The following is a 12,131-nucleotide window of genomic DNA, read 5'->3' on the forward strand; positions in this document are numbered from 1 at the left end:
TTCACCGCATGAAATATTATCTCATCCATAGGTTCATTTGTCTCACTAACAGCAGTTATATTAATAATCTTTATAATCTAAGAAGCCTTTGCTTCAAAACAAAAAGTTCTAACAATTGAACATTCATCTACTAATTTGGAGTGGCTTTACGGCTGTCCACCACCTTACCACACATTCGAAGAGCCAACCTACGTGAAAATCTAAACAAGAAAGGAAGGAATCGAATCTCCAGAAACTGGTTTCAAGCCAATCCCATAACCTCTATGACTTTCTCAATAAGATATTATTAAAATCATTACATAACTTTGTGAAAGTTAATTTATAGGTTAAATCCCGTATGTGTTAATGGCTTATCCATTTCAAGTAGGCCTTCAAGATGCATCCCCTATTATAGAAGCACTGCTCACTTACCATGTGCTCTTATATTTTCCTAATTAGTTCCCTGGTCCTCTCTATTATCTCTCTGATACTCACAGCAAAATTAACTCATATTAGCACCACAGATGCCCAAGAAATCGAGGCTGTCTGCACTATCTTAACTGCCATTATCTTAATTTTAATTGACCTCCCATCCTTATATTCTGTACAGAAGAGGTTAACAACCCTTCTCTTACCATCAAAGCAAATGATATTGAAGCTATGAACATGCAAACTGAATAATGAGGCTTCAATTCTTATATAGTACCAAGAACAAACTTAAAGACAGGAGAACTTCTACTCTTCAAAGTTCATAACCAAACAATTTTCCCAATAGAGATCCCCATCGTATATTAATCTCATCTGAAGACACCCTGCACTCATGAACTATCCACTCACTGGGCCTCAAAACAGATGCAATCCCTGGACACTTAAATCAAACTACCTTGACAGCTACATGACCAGGCCTTTACTACGGACGGTGCTCAGAAATTTGTGAGTCTAACCACAGTTGTATACCTATTGTCCTAGAATTAATCTCCTTAAAATACTTCAAAACCTGATCCACATCTGCACTGTAACATAACTGTAAAGCTACCCAGCATTAACGTTTTAAGCTTAAGACTGAGGTGATCTATGCTCCTCTGCAGTGAATGCCTCAGCTGGATACTTCTACATGATCCATTGTTATCCTGTCAACAATCATAACCTTATTCTCCATTTATTCAGTTAAAATTATCAAATTTCATTTATCATATACCCCCTACACCAAAAAAAAACCCAAAACAAAACATAAAGCCCCCTGAGGATTAAAATGAATGAAAATCTATTCACTTCTTTTACTACCCTGACAATTCTAGGTCTACCTGCAGTAGTATTAATCATTTTATTTCCCACCATACTATTTCCAACCTCCATTCATCTAATTCAACAAAGATTAGTTTAACTTGTACTAAAACAAATACTAATTACCCATAACATCAAAGGATGAACCTGATCCCTTATACCGAGCTCCTTAATTCTCTTCATTGCCTCAACCAATCTCCTCAGGCTTCTACCCCATTCATTTACACCAACTATCCAATTGTCAATAAATCTAGGTATAGTAATCCCCTTATGAGCAGGTGCAGTAATTACAGGCTTCCATTTTAAAACAAAAGTCTCCTTAGCTCACTTTTTACCACAAGGTACACCTATGCCACTTATCCCTATACTAGTGATCATTGAAACTATTAGCCTATTCATTCAACCAATGGCATTAGTTGTGCGATTAATAGCCAACATTACAGCCGGACACCTACTAATACATTTAATTGGAGGAGCCACACTAGCACTATCAGCTGTTAAGCTTCCCACAGCTTCAATTGATCTCATTATACTAATCCTACTGACCATTCTCAAATTTGCCATAGCCCTTATTCAGGCTTATGTCTTTACACTACTAGTAAGCCTTTATCTATATGATAACACATAATGACCCACCAAACACATGCCTACCATATAGTCAGACTCAGCCCTTTACCACTAACAGGAGCTCTCTCAGTTCTCCTAATGACACCTGACCTAGCCATGTGATTTCACTTTAACTCTATCACTCTTTTAACCTATACATTGTATAGGTTATCTTATCTACCAGATTATTGAGGGCCTCCTATGCTTCCTGTTGGTGAGTATCCAATTAATTTGTGTCTTTGCCTGCAGAAGCAGCCTTCCTTCTCTGACTGAGGATTTTAAACTTCTCTTTACAGAGATAAAAAGAGTACCTACATTATTTAAAACAATTATGTTTAGGCCACAAATTACACTGTAAGATGCCACCATTGAAAACAGCTTCCTGAATCCAGTGGGGAATAACAGAATCTTTGAGATGGAAAGAACAATGGCAGTACTTCACCTTCAGAAACAAGACAAGCTTTGTTACTATAGCATGACTGGAATAGCAGTGAGAAGGATTTTACCCAAAGAAGCATTTGTGGTTACTTATTGATAGTCATCACTGTGACTGATACTTGTGTATTTATAAACTGTTGCCTTATTCATTCAGCAGTGGCCCTAGGAGGTAACAGTATAAGTAATCCTCCCAGTCAGCAGAACTTTAAACATTAATTTTGAGTGTTCACTGTCTGGAAGAAATAGCCAGAGACTCATATCTACATAATTTCATGGGCAGTGACTAATGATCTGGATGAATTTTAGAGGAAAAAAAAACAACACTAGTGACATATTCTGGAGTAGAAATATTAGAATGGACCTTTCGTAAAGGCACAAATTAATTGCATCCTCACAAACAGGATGCATAGGAGGCCCTCAACAATCAGGTAGATAAGATAACCTATACTATATGTGCCAGCCTGTCCTCTTTACCAGCCACCTCAGGCCTTGCTTGACATCAGAATGTTTTCACTAGTGGAAATAACAAAGGCTCGGTTGAAAAGGAAGCTGAGATGTTCACCTGTCTTAGCCACATTAATCTTTTATGCGATTGAATCCAGAGGTAAAGGAAGGGCTTACTATCTTGGCAAGGATGACTCAAATTAGAGAGCTATAAATGCATAATGGGGGCCAATGTGATGGTTTTCATGTTCAAAACTAGAAGCTAATGCAAAGTCCAGAAACCCCACCCAGGCAGGACCACTAATAACACAGATCCTTCATCCATAAAGGCACAGTCACCATGCCAGGTAAAACTCCCTGGCATGCTAAGATGGTGGCTAAAGTCAAGATGATCAGAAAATGGTTAGTGGAAGAAAGAAGTTGCAAATACCATCCATGGCCATGTATCCAGTTTCATGAATGTGCTCTTATTATAGATTTAATTATTTTATTTAATAGTTATATATTTGCGTACATTACTTTTTCCATTTTAACTTTTTCCTTGTGTTGAATATAAGTGCATTAGTATTAGTTCAGTGTTTCAATGTTTCAATTATAAATATGTCTGTATCCACATATGTATATGTGGATACATAGTTTTGTAACTGATTAGAGGATAAGTGAACTTCACACTGAGATGTATGAATGGCGTATCAGACTTTGTATCTCCTCTTTCAAGAAGAGGATGAAAAGTCTTCAGTTATGTGGGTAGTTATAGCACATCAACCTAAAGCTTATTCAAAATTTAAAAATCAAAAAAGCAATGAACAGAAAAAAGAAATTGTCAGGTTATCAGTTTTCAACTTGACATTATCACTATCCTTTTCCCAGTCTCCTCTGCATGTTAGCAACTATATTAGCTAGAGGTGTCTTTCTTGTTTTACTCAAGGTTAACTTCCTAATGAAGGGGACTCAATCCAAGATATGAAAGACAGAAAAGAAGGAGAAATCATATGTAGCTATATGCATGGAGATTTGAGATTCTCAGTGGCTTCCCACTTTTCACTAAGCACTCTTTGCTTTGTGGCTAATAACTAAGATAAGAGGTGAAAGCTTCATAGAAATTCCTGAGAATTACAGGGGCTTTCTAGTAAATCTTTGAGAACAACATACAATCACCTTGATGCTTTAAAGTGAGCTTTCCAGTGTATGCTTATTTAATGTTTGGCGGTAGCTTACCTGATTTTTAATCGACTTCTCATTAATAGTCTGCCAGTTCTTACAACAGTCATCTAAGTTTATATTAAACCATTTATATTTTGCATACAGTGGCTTCTGTCTTTTAATCAAGTCCTGAGTTATAAAGTGAATAAGGTCTGGACCACAAAAATGGGCATACAAAAATATGGATTTCCACTTTACATAAAATGTATGGTTTATTTATTGAATATGAGTAGAATATGAGTAGAATATGATGAGTTAAAGTTAATCATACTTTATGATGTTGTTTATTTGAGGAATATATTTATAATGTGTGCATTATGTGCAGTTTTTTTAATATTATGACTCATGCAACAAAAAGCCCTGAAGTTTAGCAATAAGGAAATGCTCTCATCTAAATTAACTATTAATAGGGAAGTTTTCCTGTAATTAAATCTGAAGTCTTACATTCTATGTAATGGATTAGAAATACCAAGTTTATATTTTTGCTTTTATTTTAAGACTGGTACCAGATAATCCCAGCACTTTGGGAGCCCGAGGTGGGCGGATCACCCGAGGTCAGGAGTTCAAGACCAGCCTGGATAATATGGTGAAGCCCCATTTCTACTAAAAATACAAAAACTTAGCCAGGCATGGTGGCGCATGCCTCTAATCCCAGCTACTCGGGAGGCTGAGGCGGGAGAATCACTTGAAACTGGGAGGCGGAGGTTGTAGTGAGTCAAGATTGTGCCATTGTGCTCCAGCTCGGGCAACAAGAGTGAAACTCCATCAGAAAAAATAAAAAAAATCTGGTACCAGAATATTTTTCCATAACTGTTCATAAAACTTTATTTTATTCTGCAAAGCCCTCATCAACAATTGTAGAACTAAAATTAGTAAGAAATTTATGCAGAAAAATTTACTCAATTTTTAGTATACCTTGGGAGTTAACATGTTAAGTAGCAAAATATCTGCATTATCTTAGTCACTATTGCTGTTGCTTGCTATTATAAACCTGTTTTAATTAAATGTCTTATCGTTATGTTACATATTTATGTACAATGTAAATTAATAATTTTAGCTTAATTCTCATAGAGTCTATGCCCATATGAAATGAGATTAGAGCTTTAAATGTCATGATGCCCAGATGCATTGGCCAAGAAATATTCAAAATAAATCTATAAGAAGAAAATAAAGACCTCAATATAAAAAAGCATACTGCAGCAATATGCTTTATCTAGATTGCTTGCAGGACTATGTAGTTAAACTCATTTATAATTTTTTATTATACTTTAAGTTCTAGGGTACATGTGCACAATGTGCAGGTTTGTTACATATGTATACATGTGCCATGTTGGTGTGCTGCACCCATTAACTCGTCATTTACATTAGGTATATCTCCTAATGCTATCCCTCCCATTTTTTAAGAAAACCATTGAACTATATAATGAAGGGCAACATAAATCAGAAAACATGGAACGAGGTAGGCACTAGAAAAAAATGGTAAAATTTTGTATTGTCTTTCAGTATTCATTTTACAAATCTAAATTATTTTCAAAAATTATTTTAATATTAATAAATTATTTATTGGCTAGTTTTTATTAGTATGACATAGATTATAGATATAATCTTGCACAGAGGATAAGGTTGTTAGTTTAATCAATAACAAAGAAGTGCTGTGTACTAAATTTCCTTATATAAAGAAACCAATAACTAACATTTACAAGAAAATTATGAATTTTAGAAACAGTAATTTTAACAAGTCTATTAGACAGTCTCTGAAGAGCAAGAACTATCAGGATACATAGTCTTATCAATGACTGTGACACTATAATCTAATTTAAAATAATTGAATTATTAGGGTCAATTGAAGACAATGCGATTTCAGGTGATAAACTATAATCCATTCATTAAAGTCAATTAGTAACTAAGACAGTAATAACTACCTTCAAACAAATGGCTATATTGATTCTTATTACAAGAGTTTAACAGAAAATCAAAGACGTCAAGTGCAATAGCACTTAGAGATAATTCACAATTTCTAACGTAGTCAGAAATGAAATCTTCTTGTACTTAAATTGTTGCTAATAAATGTAAGGTGCTCAGAGAAGAGCATTGAAAAATAAACAAACAATATATATTGAGAATCTTCTAGGTGGTGGTGTGCAAAATATTACTATCATGTCTAAAACAATTATAAATGAACTTTGAAAACATTATGCTAAGTGAAATAAGCCAGTCACAAAAGGACAAATAATGTATAATTCCACTTATAAAAAGTGCTTAGAGGAGTCAGATTTATTGAAACTCAATGTAGAACACATGGTTGACTAAGGAAAGAGGCGAATGCAGAATTACTGCATGATGGGTACAGCTTCAGTTTGGAAAGATGAAAAACGTTCTGGAGATAGACAGCGGTGATAGCTACACAGCAATGTGAATATACTTAATGTCCCTAACTATACCCTTAAAATGGTTAAAATAACAAATTTTATGGTATGTATATTTTACCACAATTTTAAATAAGTAAATAAATACAATTATAAGACATTAATCTTATTTTCAAACAGTAGGTAATCTGTTCAGGATACAGGACAAGGAAAGTCCAATAAGGAGGAATAATACAGGCAATGATATAAGACAGAACCTGCAAACCTGTCAAATAATTGATATAGAATTTATTTCTCTTCTACAGGCATACCTGGCTACAGCTATGCTAAAGTACTCATCACCAATGGGCTTGTTGCATCTGCTGCCTTTGGAGCCTCTATTTAGGTTGTCTCTGATCTTGTAAAAAGACGTCCTAGCTTACCTCAGTGTTCTATACGGTTCTACTGGTTTTCTGCACGTCATGAAATGCAAAGTTTGGAAAGAATTGTATACTAAGTGTTAGAAGTTTAGAAGAAGAGGGATCTCTATGGTTCGGAGTAGATTTCTGAAACTATGTAAACAAGAAGATATTTAAAAGAGATCCTAAAATATTAGTATGGTTTTCATAAGCATTCTGCTTTCTCAAATTGCTGGAAATAGATAGGAGGTAAGAAAGTATCAGGTACGTGCAGGAAATAATGACAAATAAATATGATAATAGCACAAAATGATACTACACATGAAGAGTGGGAGATAAATTTGGAAATCAGGTTAAGGAAAGCTTTGGAAGACCCACAAATGCTGGGTGACAGTAGGTAAAAGGGAGGCATTGGAGATTTAATCTCTGATTTTTGAGTTCAGTTTTCTCCATGAATTACCAGGTAATGGCTCTGAAAATAGTATTTCTCAATAGACTCTTTCTCTCTTAGTTTTATTATAGAATGAATGTTTTGACCTTTTAAAGGAACTGTTTCACTTAAATCTAACAGAATTTTACCAAGACCTAAGAATATTTTTTGTAATGTATACATGTATATAGTTTTAACATGTACAAATCTTTGACAACTAAAGAAAATATTCAGTTTATGAGATCTAAACAACTGAAGAAAATGTGTGGAAATTTCAGCTATTACTTTTGCATGTACTACCCAGTCCTATGTAATGTTTTATCTCTACAATAAAGTTGTATATAATAGATTTTTTAAAACCCTAAAAGCAGAGATCTGATGCAGCAAGTATTTCCCATTTTTGAGTCACTTTATGTTATTCTTCCTATAATTCTGTTACATTTTGCTGACATCTCAATTTAATGAGTTGTTTAGAGACTGAGATGAGATGGTTTCTCTGCTAACCTGACCTAGTGTTTAATCACAATGTTTTAGCCACATATTGCAATTTTAAAAAAAACACTACCATTTTCGGAGACCACCTTGATCTGATCATTGGAGGTCCCTGTACCTTATTATGGTATGTCATTCAAGTGTCATGACTGGAGTAGCCTCTGAGTTATATGAAAAATGTTCCTTCTTGAGACATCATATATGATTTATGATGATTGTTTTTTTCTCCATTTAACTATATTCTCCAGGGAACTGAACATGAATCAGTCCTCAAATCACCAGGGGCCTCTGAAACAGAGGCAGGAGAACCTTGAGCTCTTCGCAGCTGGCAAAATCACTTCTTCCCAAGTGAAGATATATCACAACTGGTGCCAGCAAAGCACATATTTCTAAATGTCCTTAAACTTTGTTAGGTTACCTACTCCAGTCATGACACTGAAAAGGAAAATTCATAAACTATAAGGCTCAGGCAAGTGGATTCACAATCAAATGATCAAGATCTGGAGTCATGGTATTGGTAATTTGAACACCTAGTCATACCCCCTAAGATTATTTTTTCTATGCTCGCGAACTATCAACAACCTTTCCATTGTCCTAAAAGTATTCTGAGCCCAAATCAAATACAATTAAGGCTGCTAGTAACAAATTTATTTACAATTAACTGAGGGCTTATGAGGGTACGATGATACTACTAGGTGTTGCAGCAAGAAATTTTAAAAAGTTATACCGTCCGTGTTGTTTTGAAATTAACAGTTTACAAAACTTAAATATGTAATTTGTAAATCTGTAAATTGAAAAATTAAGCAAACGTTTTAAAATGCAAATTACTATTTTTCATGATTTTTGGATAATTGTTTTAATGTGACAGTAACTGACAGCAATGACTACAAGTGTGTAAGTATACACACATTACATTCTGAAACTGATTTGATTTGTTACTGTAATGATGTTTACCTATTAAAAGTTAATTTTTAAAATTACATTGCTGACTTTCATTATAGGGAGGGACTTTATTCTACAACATGCTGATAGTAATTGGCCGCTCAACTTTTATAACATGCTTCCAGCGACAGGAAGTAACTAACTGTAAATTAGATATTTCCAAATTTAATAACTCAAATATAGCTTTGTTCTGAGAAAACTTTGCTTTCCTATATCTATTAATTATTGGTCCTAGTTCTAGGTCCTCAAGCTATCTAAATCAAATCTAGCCTCTCTCCCACAGGCATTTGCAAAATGTTTCTCTCTTTTCCTAAGTCTATACTTCTTAGGTATGTATATGTGGTCCCTTTGGGGAAGAGTGGGAGTTCCAAACAAAAAAACCCCAATGAGTGGCTAATGTGATGGGTAGAAATGTAGAGAGGGTTTGAGGACAAAGGGAAACAATTTGATAAAGATTTGCATGGGAAACTGACAGGTGGAAAAATATATTACTGTTGTCATTTTCAAACTGAATTACATAGGAATATATAGCTGTTTGTCAGGCAATATCAACCATAAGACATAGCTAGTGTTCAGCTTTCATGAAGGATGCCCTGAGTTCCGATCCCATCTAAACTTTTTCCTGAAATTTTATTCCACTTCCCTTTCTTTCAGATGGTAATTTCTGGATGTTAATTGTAATTCTTACTTTTGTTCACTAGGGAGGGATATTTTTTACGTCTTGTGCTTTCCTTTCCCCAAAGGTTGGGAATAGTTTATTTGCCACTTGCCTCCAATGTTGCCACTAAGCTCTTATGACTCTTGAGTTTCAGCTCCTTCGTGCTAAAAGAAAACCTTTATATCTCCAAGTAATATTTGCCTCCTAACTTCTAACTTACCTATTTTGACCTTCACGATGTAGTGTTTTCCTAGGAAATAATACTTCCCTGTCTAAAAAGTTCGACCAAGTCCCCCAAGGGCAACGCTGGGAGCTAGTAGTGTGTGAACATTGGTGTCGCGCTTAGCCTTTCTTACCAAAATGGAGCAAGACATCATCTCTATCCTATCTCACAGGGAGATTTCTGGCTTATAAAGACTCATTTCCTAGAACCTAGATCAGCCCGCAAATCCAAGTCTGATTAAAGGATAATAACAATGATGCTGTCCAAAGGATTAGTTCCTCAATTCTCTTCCCTACTGTTCTCAGAGAACCTAGAGATGATCATATAAATAGAATCAATATATTGATAGTTCCAGATTGCTGACAAGGAAAATAAATTAAGTTTCCATGTGAGTTTGTTGCATTTCATATAGGAGCCAGGATAAAATACAATTATTAATTTTCTTGTCTACTCATTATCAACACTTAATATTAACTTTGAAGTAACATTATGATTTACAGATTACTTTTCACATAATTCTGCTCTTTCAAATAAACATGACCATAATTAATAAAAGCTTATTATAATATTGTATAGACTGTATGGTACCTGTTATTGCCAACTAACATACTCCATAATAATAGATGAAGCCATAATTTAGATGATTGACAAATTGCCAGTTAACTTTCTTGATGTATAGCTTTCTGTGTAGTTAATCATTAATAATAGAAGATTTTCTGCAATTAAGCAGTCCTTTTGCTGTTGATTCAGTTTTAACAGCCTTTAAACCATATCAAATGTTCAAAATAGTTTGATTAAACACTTCAGATCAATTTCAAAATTGTATCTATGCATGTTTAATGCTGGAGAGTAAAACAATTATCTCATTCCAGTTTTAGCTTTTTGTTGTACTTCTTAACGGACATTAAAAATTGCTGCGGTGCATGCAGCATAAGAAATTTTCAGTTTTCTAAAATAGTCCCCTGTCATTTCTCTAAGGAAATGCTGTCTTGATTTTAGCCACTAAGTCCTTGCTCTGCTGAAACAAAAACAAAACTGCAGAGCTTAGTGCAACATAGCTCTCCTGCTGAGACCCCATCGGTCCAGGTGTTAAAATTTGGACACTTTTTTTTTCGTGCCCTTGATATATGAAAACAAAACCAGAAGGAAGCTTGTTGAGGAAACTGTGTTTTAAACAGTAGTAGCTCAATCTGTTGATTTACAGGCTACTGATTTACAAGCTGTGAATGAATTGAAGCCTTCAGCAACAGGAAGCTCTGCCATTGGGAAACCCTATAGCTACAGCTGGAGCCCAGGGACCTGCTTGACTGCTTACAGGAAAACTCACTCCAGGAGCCCCCTGTAATCAGAGTTGTTAAGCAGAAGGAAATGTCTTCAGTGTTCTTACATGGCTCTTAATCAGATACTGACAGAGTGCCTTTGATCAACACATTTGCACCATGAGGTTAACCATAGGGTTCAGTATGTCCACATAGATTTCACAGTCAGCTCCAAATGTACACAACCCACAGAGAAACTATTCAAACCCCGATCCTGTTGCTGGCTCCATTTCTGTCCTCTCAACCTCCGGGTCTGTTGTGAGGATTAATGAACTACATTTTTCAAGTATCTTGCCATCTCTGAACCAGAACTGAGAGCAAACGATGAGGCATTGTTGTGGAGGCTTGTTTGTTACTTCTTTGATATCTCCACATGTCTTAATTGAAGCCTTAGACAGTGGCACCAGCCCGCTGCCCTGTGTTAGGCCTTTGAGAACACAGTAGTGAAGAGAAAGAAACCTCAGGGAGGAATTATCTCACAGACAGAGATCACTGGTGGGTGAAATGGCCCTGGCTGTGTTATTTTTCATTTGCCAGCTTGGTTGGTATCCAGAATCCGTGACTTGAAATGAAACTACTGTATAGTGGCAGAGCAGAGAAACAAAGTTGGTGCAGAGGTGCCCGAGAAAGCAGCTCACAAGGTGCATCCCAAATTGGTTGCGGCAAGAGTTATGTATTTTTCTGTCACTTTAATTGCCTGTGAAATATTTCATGTACTTTGTGTTAGTGGACAAGATGGATTAACTCCATTTTGTTGTAGGGAAAAAGAAATTACTGGGTCTGCGCTGAACTTGATGTGGGGAGATATGGGTAAGGTGATACTACTACATTCTTTGAGTAGGTATTACTCATGACAGGATGAAAGCTTATCTCTTTACACTGATGTATTCACTGGATAATATAGAAAAATATAAACAAAAGTAGGTCATGAAATTGTGCAAAACTACAGATTATAGTCATGTCTAAAATAGGAATAAAATAATTGTAACAGAAAACTAAAATCTAAGAAGAGCTTTTTTTCAAACTTAAATGTTGACATTGAATTGACAATATGTCAAGAGTTACCAAGAAAAACAAAGGCAACTGTTAGAAAGAAATCTGTTTTTAAAAAGCATTTACATCTACTCTTTTAAGCAGTAAATATAAAATTCAAAATATAGCTACTTTCATAATATTTAAACTACTTGGTTTTCATGAGAAAAGCACACACACAGGAAATTGAAGAATTACTTTGCATGCTCTAGTTATTGACCTGTAAAAATAAATAGGGAAAAATCAGTGAGGCAAAATAAGAGATAAGTGGTTATGGTTACTTTTTGATATATTACCCTGAACTTTAGAGTGATTAA

The 12,131-nt window shown here is 35.0% G+C and overlaps 1 pseudogene; it reads left to right on the top strand.

Moving 5' to 3' along the window:
• The first annotated feature begins 1,231 nt into the window (after window positions 1–1,231).
• Window positions 1,232–1,891, top strand: LOC126947884 (ATP synthase subunit a-like; annotated as a pseudogene).
• Window positions 1,892–12,131: the final 10,240 nt, after the last annotated feature.

This window comes from Macaca thibetana, chromosome 2, assembly GCF_024542745.1.
Source record: "Macaca thibetana thibetana isolate TM-01 chromosome 2, ASM2454274v1, whole genome shotgun sequence".
Lineage (NCBI taxonomy): Eukaryota > Metazoa > Chordata > Mammalia > Primates > Cercopithecidae > Macaca > Macaca thibetana.